Genomic DNA, 13,928 nt, shown 5'->3' with positions numbered 1-13,928 from the left:
ATGTAAAATTAATTTGTACTTATATATTTCTTTTAAGCAAATCAAGTTTGTCTCTCTCCTCCCTTATCTCCGTTATCTTAATCCTAAAAATAAAAATTATCTCTAATAATGTTCATCAAATGAAAAAAGATAAAAGAAAATTGATAAGGACCAAGGGGTTTTAGAAAGAGAGTGGGTAACTGAGAGAGTGGGAAAGAGCAAAAAAAATGCTAAAATAGTATGCAAGTGGAACCAAAAAGTTTTCATATTGAGAAACCTATATTACCAAAAAAAGGTAGGAGTGGTTTGTTTTTTTAAATTTTTTTCCATTATTTCATCTAGTTATATACCTTTTAAAAATTATCATTAACCTTCTTTTATTTATTTTTTTATCTATCAAAAAAAAAGTTATCAGTTAATTTTAACATTTAAAGACCAATGGAAAATTAAAAATCTATATTTATGATTAAATAACATTGCAAAAATAAAATTTTGATTTTTGACTGCTAAAATTAACCAGTAAAAACTATCAAAATTGACAAATGATCTCTTTTGATTAATTTAAAAAACTAAAAAGAGGTAAACAATAATTTTTCAAAACCATATGGTCTATGAAATAATGGTAAATCTGAAAGAATGTAAATAATTTGTCCTTTTTTATGAAAAAAATTATGGGGATTTGTTAAATTATTGAATGAGCTTCCATGTAAAATTATTCTCTCACATAATATGGTATGGATTTAAAAAAACTAAAAGAGTTACATAATAATTTTTCACAAGCATGTGATATATGAAATAATGGTAAATCTGAAAAAGGTCTAAATGAATTTTTTCCTTTTTTATGAAAAATTTTATGGGGATTTGTTTAACTATTGAATTAGCTTCCATGTAAAATGATCCTCCCACGCATTATGGTATGGAGATATGTTGAATCCTTAATGGATAAGCTTCCATGCAAAGTAGTCCTTCTGTATAACCTATTAATTTCTGTCGATATTCTTTCAAATTTAACCACCATATTTTGTATAGGATTTTTAGTTCAGAACTTTTCAAAAAATTATCCATCCTTGTCTTTGGAGTACTCTCGTTTGAGTATGCTTAACGTCAGAATTCTTTTGAATCTTGAAACCAACTACTATGAAAAGGTCTCGGCATTAGCCATTGCATTCCATATGAGATTTTTTGTTCAGAGCTTTCTAAAAATTCATTCATCCTTGTCCTTAGACTGCTATCTTCTGAGCATACTTAATTTCAAAGTTCTTTTGAATCTTGAAATCAACTATTTTAAAAAGGCCTTAGCATTAGCCATTGTACTCCATATAAGATTTTTTGTTAAGAACTTTCCAAGAAGTCATCCATCTTTGTTCTTGGGCTACTCTCATCTGAGCATTTAATTTCAAAGTTCTTTTGAATCCTGAATCTAACTGCTTTGAAAATGTCATGACATTATAAAAGTGACTACTACTATTATATTTAAATCATCTCTTGATTCATACCTGAGCTAATGGGATTGGACATGAGGTAACTGCCAATACTCTGCACCCATGCCTCATCTTAGCATGCCTAGGCTTTAGGCTTGGAAAAAACACCTTGCCTATGCTCTATTGATTATTTAATGTGCGCTTACTAATTTATGACATTTAATTAACTACATATATTTTATTAAATGAACTTCATCATGTTTGACAAACCTTCAAAAGTAGAGGTTTTAGCTACATCAGCTTGATAGAGTGTTTAGATAAATCTATTGGAGAAATTTTTTATTAGCTATCTATTTTTATGATATGGTAAAAAAATAAAACAATAGATAGCCATTGAAGATACTTCTATAATGATGAATGTGGATTGCTATTTATATGGCATAGAAATTATTACTATCAAAATTTAGATGACATAAATATATAGAAAATTTTAAAATTTTTCTCCAATAATAATGTGTCGAAAATTATTTATAACTATTAATTAATTATATATTTTTTAATCAATTTTTTTAAAAAGATTTAACATTAAAAAAATTATTTTTAAAGAAACTTGAGAATGTTTAACAAAATATTCAAAAATAGAAAGTTATGTTAATAATATCTATTTTTTCATTATCATATTAATTTATTTAATAGGATATTTAAACAAATATATTAAAAAACGTTTTTAAATAATTATTTATTTTTTAATATGAGAAAAAAAATCTAAAATATGCAGAATAGAGATGCTATAAGGATTTAATGCTCAAAAATCAAACATCCACACAATATTTTCTTGGGGCGCATATGAGTGTGGGTGGAATAGCTTTTCAGTGAATTAATTGATTTGTCCAGTAGCTAGTTGCAGGATGGCTTGGAAAGCCAAAACAAAAAATTTGAAACACGGCTCGAGAAGAGAGTAAGCAAATAATGAATTAAAAAAAAAAAAATCCACACAATATTTTTTTTGACACATGAGATTCGGATAGCATTTCCGCGAATTAATTGCTTAGTCCTGTAGCTAGCCACACGTTGGCTTGGAAAGCCACAGCAAAAACGTTAAAACACAGCTGTCACAAGACAGAGTCAGACGTTATTGAGTAGAAGGGGTTTATCACGTGGGATATACACTCGGCTCCTCTTAGAAACTGCCATATCATGATCGGACCCTCCAAATTAGCTTTCACTTTTACTTGTTGACAGAAACTAGGATAAGAATGTAAGCACTTAATGGTATAAAGGGAAACAACATCCATACATTTTTTTTTTTTTTTCTTTTACACTTTGGAGGATGATCCAATAGCTTTTGGTGAATTAATTGGATGGTCCAGTAGCTAATAATTATATGTCGACCAGGAAATTGAAGCCAAAGCTTTTAGGACGAAAACAAAATTAGAAATTATCGAAAACAAATTTAGAAATTATCTGTTTTTTTTTTCATTTTTTTTTTTTAACATTATCATATGAACTCTGGTCCATTGCCTCCCTCAAGCTCAAGATGTGAAACATCAACTTCAAGAATCTATATTACCAGAGGATATCTAATTTGTGGGAGCAATGTTATTAAAATTTTGGACAATATTAGAGGCCATCAAATTTTTTTTTACCAAATTTGTTTACTAAAGATGTGACATATGATTAGTGATTGACAATATATATATGTATACACATTCTATGTTAATAGAGAATGAATCATATAAAATCATGTCACCTCATATGGTATTCAAAAATGCAGAAAAGAATTTGGTGACTGTTCAATTTATTGTACATTTTTTTTTTATCAAAGGACCATTTTAGTAAATGATTTTTGATCAATTTCATTTTACCCATTAAATATTACATTGATTATGTATAAATTATAGAGATAGTTATCAAACATATTTATCAAATATTTTGGTATATTAAACACTTCCTATTTACCAATATGTATTTGCTTATTTAGAATAATATTATAATATGATGTTAGTATTTCATCCCAAACAACATATACGATTTTGTTTTTTCATATTTAAAAAAACATATATAAAAAATTATGGAAGTAAAAAGTATATATTCATATATTTCTTTCAATTAAATCAAGTTTGTCTCTCTCCTCCTCAGAGTAACACTAAATATAAATAAAAGGATTGAAAAAAAAAAATTATCACTAAGAACGTTATCAAGTGAAACAGGATTTAGAAGCGAAAATTGATGAGGACGAAAGGATTTTAGAAAGATTGGGTAAATGAGGAACTAGGAAAAAGCAAAAAATACTAAAATAATACGCAAGTGGAACCCACAAGTTTTCATAGATGAGAGAAGAAACCCATTATCCAAAAAGGTTAGAGTGGTCTTTCTTCCATTTTTTCACATTTTTGTTTTCAATTTTATTATTATTTTATTTAAATTTCATGCTTTTAAAAATTATTAATAATCTCATTTTAGTGTTTTATATTTATATAAAAAAAATTTCATTAGTCAGTTCTATTAAGTTAATTTAATAATTAAAAGATCAAAAAATTTAAAAATTAATATTTCATAATTGAATAATATTATAAATATAAAATTTTGATTTTTAGCTGCTAAAACAAACAAAACAAAATGGTAGATGAGTCTCTTTTATAATTTTAAAAAATCAAAGAGAGGTAAATAATAATTGTTCAAAAAATATAGTATTTAAGTGAAGTAATGACAATTTTAAAAAAAATGAAAATGGATTTTTTCCTTTTTCTATAAAAATAAAAAATTGATGGAAATTTATTTAATAATTAAACAAGCGTCCATGTAAAGTGGTCCTCTCTCATACTATAATGTGGAGTTTTGTTAAATCATTCATGAGCTTCCTTGCAGAATGGTCCTCTGCATATGGAGTATGCTTATGTTTTATGCATACGCAGTATGTTTTCCTCTGGTCCATTGCCTGTTTGAAGCTCAAGATGTGAAACATCAGCCACAAAAGCTTCCATGCACAGTGGATCCTTTACTTAATTTTTTAGGTGCTTGTTTTCGTTTTGATCTTAATCATTAGCCATTTCTTTTTTAATTTATTTAATCTAATGGTCAAATATAAAATCACATTAGTAAATATCACATGACTTGTCAACTTAAAACTATTTTTAAATGAAATATACATAAGTAACCTCATCTTCAGACTACTACCCTTATCTTCTTCTCGATAAAAAATTCCTCCATTTTCTTTTTCACAAAATAATTTCCAAAGCTAACTAGAACGTCTAAAATAACAACAATAATAATAAAATAGTTTACTTCAGAAAATGATTCTTGAGCCTTTTTATTAAAGGATCTTCCTAATATTTGGCAAACCTTTAAAAGTAAAGGTTTTAGCTACATCAGTTTGCTGGATATTTAGATAAACCTATTGGATAAGTTTTTTATTAGCTTTCTACTTTTCTAATGTGGTACAAAAAAAAAAAAAAAAAAACCACAATAGATAGCCATTGAAGATATTTTTATGATCATAAATGTAGATTGCTACCTATGTAACATAAATACTATTATTATCAAAATTTTGATGACATAAATATATAGATAATTTTAAAATTTTTCTTCAATAATAATATGTAGAAAACTATTTATAACTATTAATTAATTATATATATTTTATCAATTTTTATTAAAAAAATTAACTTTAAAAATATTAATTTTAAAAAAATCTTTACAATATTTAACAAAACTTTTAAATGTAGAAAGTTATCACAATAATATCTATTTTTTTCATTATCATATTAATTTATTTAATACAATATGTAAATAAATATGTTAAAAAATATTTTTAAATGATTATTTATTTTTTAATATGAGAAAAAAAATTTAAAATATGCAGAACGGACATGCTGTAAGCATTTAATGCTCAAAAAACAAACATCCACGCAATATTATCTTCGGACGCATATGAGTGTGGATGGAATAGCATTTCAGTGAATTAATTGATTTGTCCAGTAGCTAGTTGCAGGATGGCTTGGAAAGCCAAAACAAAAAATTTAAAACACGGCTACGAGAAGCAGGTGTGCAAACATCCACACAATATTTTTTTTTGACACATGAGATTCGGATAGCATTTCCGTGAATTATTTGGTTGGCCGTGTAGCAACCCACAGATTGGCCTGGAAAGCCACAGCAAAAACGTAAAAACACAGCTGTCACAAGACAGAATCAGATATTAATGAGTAGAAGGGGTTTATCACGTGGGATAGAGACTCAGCTCCTCTTAGAACCTGCCACATCATGATCAGACCCTCCAAATTAGCTTTCATTTTTAATTGTTGACAGAAACTAGTAGAAGGATGTAAGCGATTGATGCTATAAAGACAAATATCATCCATACATTTTTTTTTTTTTTTTCGTTCACACTTTGGAGGAGGGCCCAATAGCCAAAGCTTTTAGGACGAAAACAAATTTAGAAATTATCTATTTGTTTTGTTTTTTTATTTTTTATTTTTTATTATTATCATATAAACTCTGTTCCGGTGCCTCCTTCAAGCTCAAGATGTGAAACATCAACTACAAGAATCTATATTACCAGAGGATATTTAATTTGTAGGAGCAATGTTATTAAAATTTTGGATAATATTAGAGGCCATCAAAATTTTTTATCAAATTTGTTTACTAAATATGTGACACATGATTAGTGAACTAAAGATGACAGGATCCGTCCCAGAAATCCTCCTAGGACCTTCCGGATGATCCCGTCTAGTGAAGTCTTACTGGACAATCCCTAGAAAATATCCAATAGAACCTCACTTTAAAACGTAGATAATCAAATACGAGCATTAACATTAATACCTCAATATATATATATATATATATATATATAAATAAGTCCACAATCAGCCTACTGTACTACAGGTCATAACTACACACATAAGTACCATAGTCTCTACTAAGTCCCATATTTAAAATCAGAACATTCTAAGAGTGTCAACAAAATCTATGAGTACAAATAAGTAATAAATAAATCCAGAAGATAACAATAGATAAAAAAAGGATAAATACGGCTGCAGTAGTGGAAGGAAACAAGCGATAAGCTGTGCATGAGGTAGACTGCTACTAGTTGTCTGGGCCTAGGGGAAAGAATTTAAAACAATAAAACGTGAGATAAAGAAATCTCAGTGAGTGGCATAGTATAATAGAAGAATAATGATTTACTTCTGAAAAATTTTTCTCTCAAGACCTCTCGTTTCACTCATTTGAAAAGTTTTCCGTTTAAAAATCATTTCACAAAATCCAAACTTGTACCCCAATTAATATCATAAAAACCGATGCTCAAAAGTATGAATGAACGATCATTGTAATATTATGAAATGTCTCAAATCATGATATAAACATTTGAGCTTAAAATATAATAAATACAGTTTCATCAAATAAATATGAAAATGTAGAAATCATCACAATATTTGTAAATCAACAATATATACAAACATATACAATGCATTATACGATGTACCAATCTGCAAACCGTGGAATACACACATCTCACGACCCTCAATATATGAACGATATCGTGGAAATAATAAATAATCGTCGGGACGTACCCAACCTCATGGTCCGTGCCAATAATAAACCGTTAGATGATACCAACCTCACGGCACCGTGGTAATAATAATAAACTGTCGGATAAACCCAACCTCATAGTCCATGGTAATAATAGATAACTGTTGGATGAAACCAACCTCACGGTACCGTGGTAAACTCAGCGTGTTGTAATATAATATAATATAATACTGATCCAAGGTATTGGCATTACATGGTACAACAATTTAAAAATAACCAATACAGTATACATGAAACAATCTTGTAAGATTATATATATACTTTTCCAAACGATACTGTATCATAAATCATAATTTAACATTTAAACTTCCATCGCTTAACTAAATACTTCAAAATCTCAAAACATCATTTCATACGAAAACCAGAAATACCATAGTGAAATATGTTCACCATAAACCAATTTTAAGCCCATAACATTATAAAATATTTGATCATGCTTAAAATTATATGATTTTCAATCTGGTTTCTCAAACCAAATAGTTTTCAAAATGATTTAAAATCTCAATTTAATTACCAAAATATTTAAATACCACAAGTCCATTTATGGACTCATTAAAATTGGAAATCACTTAAAATATTATCAAAAGTCATATAAAATGATAACACATATACGTGAAAGCAAATATTTATATATGCATAAAACAACATTCCAATCAAATGGTATATAAGTAAAATATTTAAACCACATATATATTATACTATATACCCAAAACATTTAAAAATGATATAACCACTCACAGTACTGTAGATGCTCATATCTACTGCTTTACAGGATCGCCTCCAAGTTCAACTCGAGTGCCTGTAATATAAGAAAATATTCCACAGGCTCCAAATGACTAAACCAGAGGCACTTGTATAATCCAAATGTCTCAAAATAATTTACAATACTACAAAATTGCATAAATTGGACACCGAATAGTCCAATTATACCGCGTGTCCTTAGCCTCCGGTACCCAAAATTGGATATTTTCACCCGAAGCCTAATATTTCGAAATTGAACCACTTAATGGGTCCTAATAATATCCAATTTCACTAATTCAACTCCAATTTTAACTAATTTGACCAATTTTGTCCAAACACAATCCCCAACTTATCCGAAAATTAACTAATTGATCCAAAAATGAAAAAATTATCAAACGACCTTCAAAATTCACAAACTTTATATTGACGGAAAGCCCAAGAGACAAGGAATTCATCAGTATGCTCACCTTGGTCCAAAGTTTCCTCGGGTGGCCGGAAAACACTGTTGAAGCATCGGCCGAACTTCTCGTTATCGGATCTTTCAAATGGTGAGGAATCTGGACAAAATAACCACGGAAATAAGTTCAGAGGTTGAAAATAGTGGAAAAGATGTATGGGTTGGCCTGAAACGGCCAAAAAATGAGAAAATTAGGCAACCCACCTCGTCAGCCGCTGCGGACTTCGCCTGCCCGATCTGGGCGCGTCCGGCCACTTCTTGCTGTGAAATTTCACGGCTGAGCTCGCCTTCAAATGATCTTTCTAGTTGGCTGGCGCGTGTAAGGGGTGGTTGGCCGGAAATGGGCAAAAAGGTGGTGACCCGGTTCGACGGTAAACGAGGCGAAACGACCCAGTTCTGATCCACGGGTCTGAGGAGAGAATTTTTCGGGTTTTGGGGAAGAAATGGGTATTTTGGGCTTTATTTCCTGTTTGACACGTTTACCTAGGCTTATATAAAGCCTTGACTTACTAACAGACAAAAACTGGGGACTAGCTTGGACACTGATTTAAAACTTATGCTTAAAAATTCTCAGAACCATAATTTTTTATCCGTAACTCAAAATTTGGCGTGCTGCCAGTCTATGAACTCATATCGACGAGATCTCCACTGTAACACCCCGTCCCAAATCGCACCGGAATCCGTGCACGTTGATCGAGGTTGACCGTTGACCGTTGACCGAAGAGGGTCAAAAGTTGACTTTTAGACTCGGTGGGAATTTCAAGATGACTAGGGCACCGTGGCGAAGTGCACGATGCCACGAGTTCGTAGACTGGTAGCACGTCGAAAACGGAGCTACGGTTTGAAAGTTATGGACGAAACAAGTTGCGGTCCAAACTGTCCAAGGGGTGCCGGAGTTGACTTTTTTTTTATGGGGAATTGAGCTTTGACTCATGCATGGTTGTGAAGTGCTCGTCGATACGAGTTCACAGACTAGCGGCACGCTCAAAACGGACATCCGGTTAAAAAGTTATGGACGTTTGAAGTTTACCGGATACCGTATTATTTTAATATTTTTTTTGGGTCGGTGAACAGTGAAACGCCACGTGTCAGTTTCTGATTGGTCCACGTGGCATGAACAGTGTCACGCAGGGTTTTAATTTTGAAAAACTCTCGGGGAAGAGAGAGAAAGAGAGAGAAGAGAGAGAAAGAGAGAGAGGAGAGAGAAAGAGAGAGAGAGGACCCGCCGGCCGCCGGCCATTTTCACGTTTTTCCGGCCTAGTTACTGTACACGCGCCGGCCAGCCAGATTGCCCACCTCATTTCCGGCAAAACCTCCAAATTTCACGGCGAACGGCCGCCGGACGCGCCCGGATCGGACGTCCGAAGTTTGGCGGCGATTTTTCCCCTCCACCGCCGGCCACCGCGAATCGGCACTATTCCGGCCGATGTACAGTACACGCGCCATACACCCAGCATCCTCTCCTCAAGTCCGGCCTACCCACCAAAAATCACGGCCATCGGACCACCGACGCGCCGGGATCGGAGCGTTTTCCGGCGAGGGGTCGAAAATCTTCAAACGGTGATTTCTCCGCCGTCCGACCTCCGTTTTGCTCACCGTCGGTCCCGTTGGATTGCTCTCCTCACGATCTACAAATCTGCAAAATTTCACAGCAAACGGCCACCGTCGGAAATTACTGTTCCGGCGACGGTTGCCGGTGACGTGGCGGCCGCCGGAAATCACTGTTCCGGCGAGTACCCCGAAAATTCCGGCCAGCTCCAGTCCGCAGTGTTCGACCTCCTGAACCCAAATCCGACTTCCGTTTCCACCAATTCGCGACGGTTTGGGAGAATTGCGGAGCCGAAACCCGAAAAGCTTCCCGATAAAATTCCGACCCCGTCGGGTACGATCATCGGAAATTAAGACCGGATCTGTGATTAGCATCACTCGAGCTTCGATTCGGTATATAATTCGTAAATTTTAGTTATCGTTTGGTGTTCGCTCCCCGGGTACCCATTTAGGGATTACCCGAATAAAATATTAATATTTGTGGTTTTGGTACTGTGGATGTTTTAGGTGCACGTGCAAGTAGCGGAGTCAATCCTACGGAGGATCTTGATTGAGATACGTGCACAAGGTGAGTGACCCACCTTCAAATTAATTTTGGGAATTTAATTGGTGAATATATAATGTGTGATTTAAATATTTGGAATTTAATTTCTATGTGCCAAATATTTATTTGAATTATTGTGGAATTATTTGTGAATTTATCGGATTTAAGAAAATGTGTATTTCACAAATTTATGCCGTGTGGAATTATTTTATGGTTTTGAGGATTTTGAAATTGGTGTGGTTTTAATGGTAAATTGGGCACGATTCGATTTTCAAATATTTCAAGGAAAATATTTGGTTATGTTGGTGATTTCAATTTTTATGAAATATGCCCATAAAATATTATGGGATTTGATTATGATATTTCGAGAATTTATTTATGCTTGGAAAAAATGTGGATATTTGAATTGATGGATTTGGGAGTTGGTGGATTTGAAAATCATGAAATTTATGGCATTGATTACAAAGAAATTGTGGGAAAATTCCCGGTTCAAGCGGATGGATTATGCCCGCTATGCTTATGAAAAATGTGAAATTTGTTTTATGATTTAAATTTATGGATTTTATAATTTTTAGATGCACCGTGCACGTACTGGTGTTCTGATTATGTGATATGGTATATGTGATATGGTTAGTGTGCACACGGTTGTGATTAGCGCGCAGGTGGGTGTGATTAGCGCGCAGGTGATGTGATTAGCGCGCAGGTGGGTGTGAGTAGCGCGCAGGTGATATTATGAGGGTGTCCTGTGGATGCCATCGGAGAGGGCGGCCACCCCCCTTTGGCCGGGACACCAGGTTAGCAGCGGCGCTGTGGGACGCCACGCGACCGTATGCCGGTTTCTCTCTATAACCTCCTGTCTGGCGGTACCTTGGGACGCTGGGTACTGTTGGCGCCACTGGTATATAGTGGGTGCATCAAATGATTTTCAGAACTGTGTTTTAAAAATAAAATGTTTGGAAACTGAATTGGAATTAAAAATATAATTGTTACCGCTTCTGGTATTTAATTGATGTCTTGGTTTTCGGGGCATATGGATAAAGGGTTTTTGTGAAATTGTTTTAAAAGGGGAACCTTTCCAACTGAGAGAATTGTAAGGGTTTTGAGAGAAAATATTATTATTTCCAAATAATTATTATTTATACTTATTACTGTGATAATATATGGTATAGTAGTAGGGTCGCTCACTGAGATGATTAGCATCTCACACTCTTAAATTCCGTTCCTCTAGGTACCAGGTTGTCGGTGTTCACTCGGAGCGGACTTGATCTTCCTCGCTGTTTTAGTTCGGCAGTACCCTGTTATTCTTTTATTGCAGTTGTAATATTTCTTTCACTCTTGTTGTATTTATTTTGCACTGGATTACTGTATTTATTTTTTTTAAGTACTGCAATTTGTGGAACCAATTTGTAGTTTGTGGGAGGAATAAGGGGATATTTTTGAAGTGTGTTTTCAGTGCAGGTAAATTTGTGGTAAGTAAATCCCTTAGGGGAGGTGCTGCCGGATTTTCCGTTGGAAGGTTCGGTGGTATTTCCCTGGGATCAGGGCTGTCTAGGGTTCCGGGGAAGGAATTCTGGACGGGTCCTGACAGTTGGTATCAGAGCTCTAGGTTCTAGTATTCCTAAGGGACTGTGCATTGTTGTGTGTCCCATCCATGTCTAGTCTCTCGTTTTACCCGCGTGGAAGCGTTCTTTCTGTTTGTCTCGAAGTAAATTCGTTGCCCGAGTTTGAATAACTCTAATCTTCGAGGGTGTCAATGAGGATCATCTAGCCTAACGGGAAATTCCTATGGCCTAGTCGATGGTCGAGGATGCCTTTTCTTTTTGAAGGTCAAGCTTATCATCGTGAATGGTATCCGTTTCGTTCATGGAGAAGAATGATGATTGTCTAAGGATGTGTGTCGATCGATCGATTTCAAGGCGTCAAAATATTTTCCCGATCGATTATCATAATTTAAATGCTTTTCAAAGTGGTATTTGAAATTAAAGGTGTTTTATTCAAGTATTTTTGGTTTGTGTTCATACATGTATCTGTATGCTATATTGTTTGATATTATACTGCACCATATGGAGGCGGCGAACCAATGTGGTCCATGTAGAGCTAGCCCCATGATCATGTTGCCTACGAGCCCGGGGAATTGGACGGCCAATATAGGCAACCACCCTGGTTTGTATTGGTAGCAGAGTGTCGGCGACAGTTGGAATCATGGATTACGTAACATGTAGAAGGTGTTGTACGTACCTCCATTACAAGCGTGCATATTTTATTTTATGCTATGGATTTTAAGATATGAATTTCAATGTGGAGTTTTAACAATTGCCTATGCAAGTTAGGTATATTTGAAAAATATATTTTATTATTTGTTTTATGTTATGGTTTTTCCAAGAGCGACTTAAGGGTTAAGTATCGCCAGTCGAGAATCCAAAGCAGGGTATCGTTGAGTTCAAAAAGGAGATCTTAAAGGAAGTACGCGATTCAAAGTATGCGATACACCCCAAGGGTACCAAGACGTATGGAATGCTCACTGGATGACATGGTGGTTTGGCACGATAAAGGAAGTTGCAAGATCCGAATAAAGGTACTTAGGTCACCGATAAGTAAAAGTAGGGAGATGTAAACATGGATTTCGTGCTTAAACTATCATTCACAAAGAGAAGGTACGACAGCGTTTAGAGAATCAAGCAAGATCCGGATAGCGATTAAAGTTCTACTTGGTGGTTGATGAGGTTAATGAGATGAGGATGATTCCTTAGGCATGGTTGGATGTTTAAGCATGGTTATTTTTCATTCTAGAAGCTAAGATCTTGATATCTTATTTCCTTGGAGATTTAAGGTTCGTATTGGTGGTGCTTTATCGATTCAAGGTGGTTGATATTGTTGGTGATAATTTACAATGATCAGGAGTATGATTTTTGGGACGTAGTTAGAATTTGAGAAGTGTGGAATACTTTATTGGGTTAAGGATCTAGTGATTTGTTCATAGTCTTGGTGGTGATGCTAGAATTAGGATTTAAATTTCTTATTGCTTGAGGTGTGGATTCATGGAATTTATTTGAAATAAGGGAAACTTAGGGTTTTCAAGAATGATATTTGGATGTTGAGAATTTTATTCATGACCTTGATGAATTTAGTTAAAAGAAAGATTGATGTTTGTCGAGGTTAAGACTATTGGTTAATCAATGAGGAGCAAGGGTTTTATAATTGTAAGTACTAGGAGGGTAATCGAAGATAAGTGAATTAATCTCAACCTTAACTTGGTGATACCAGTATTTGAGGAAATTAGACTTAAGTTCTAATCTAACCTTTTAAAGTGCTGATCGAGTCACGAGAGTTGGTTGTTGGTTTAAGGATGCATACTTTAGAAGCACCTTATGGTTAGCGTTCGACTATGACCAAGACTTGTAGATCGTGTTCTCGTGGACCAATTTGACTATCCTTAATTAGTGGGCATGAGAAGGAAAGTTGCACAAGAGGGAAGTTAAAGTCACTATTAGGCGAATGTAGTGGCAGATGCTTTGAGTAGGAAGGCTACTGGATCCCTTGCTCACATCCAAGTCATCCAACTACCTCTCATGGTGGAGTTGAAGAAGATGGGGGTGTTAATGCATATGCACCCTTCAGGAGTTCTTATGGCTAGCTTCCAGGTACGACC

Source organism: Ziziphus jujuba, chromosome 4, assembly GCF_031755915.1.
Source record: "Ziziphus jujuba cultivar Dongzao chromosome 4, ASM3175591v1".
NCBI classification, from domain to species: domain Eukaryota; kingdom Viridiplantae; phylum Streptophyta; class Magnoliopsida; order Rosales; family Rhamnaceae; genus Ziziphus; species Ziziphus jujuba.
The sequence above is the reverse complement of the archived record's forward strand: the minus strand, read 5'-3'. Positions refer to the sequence as shown.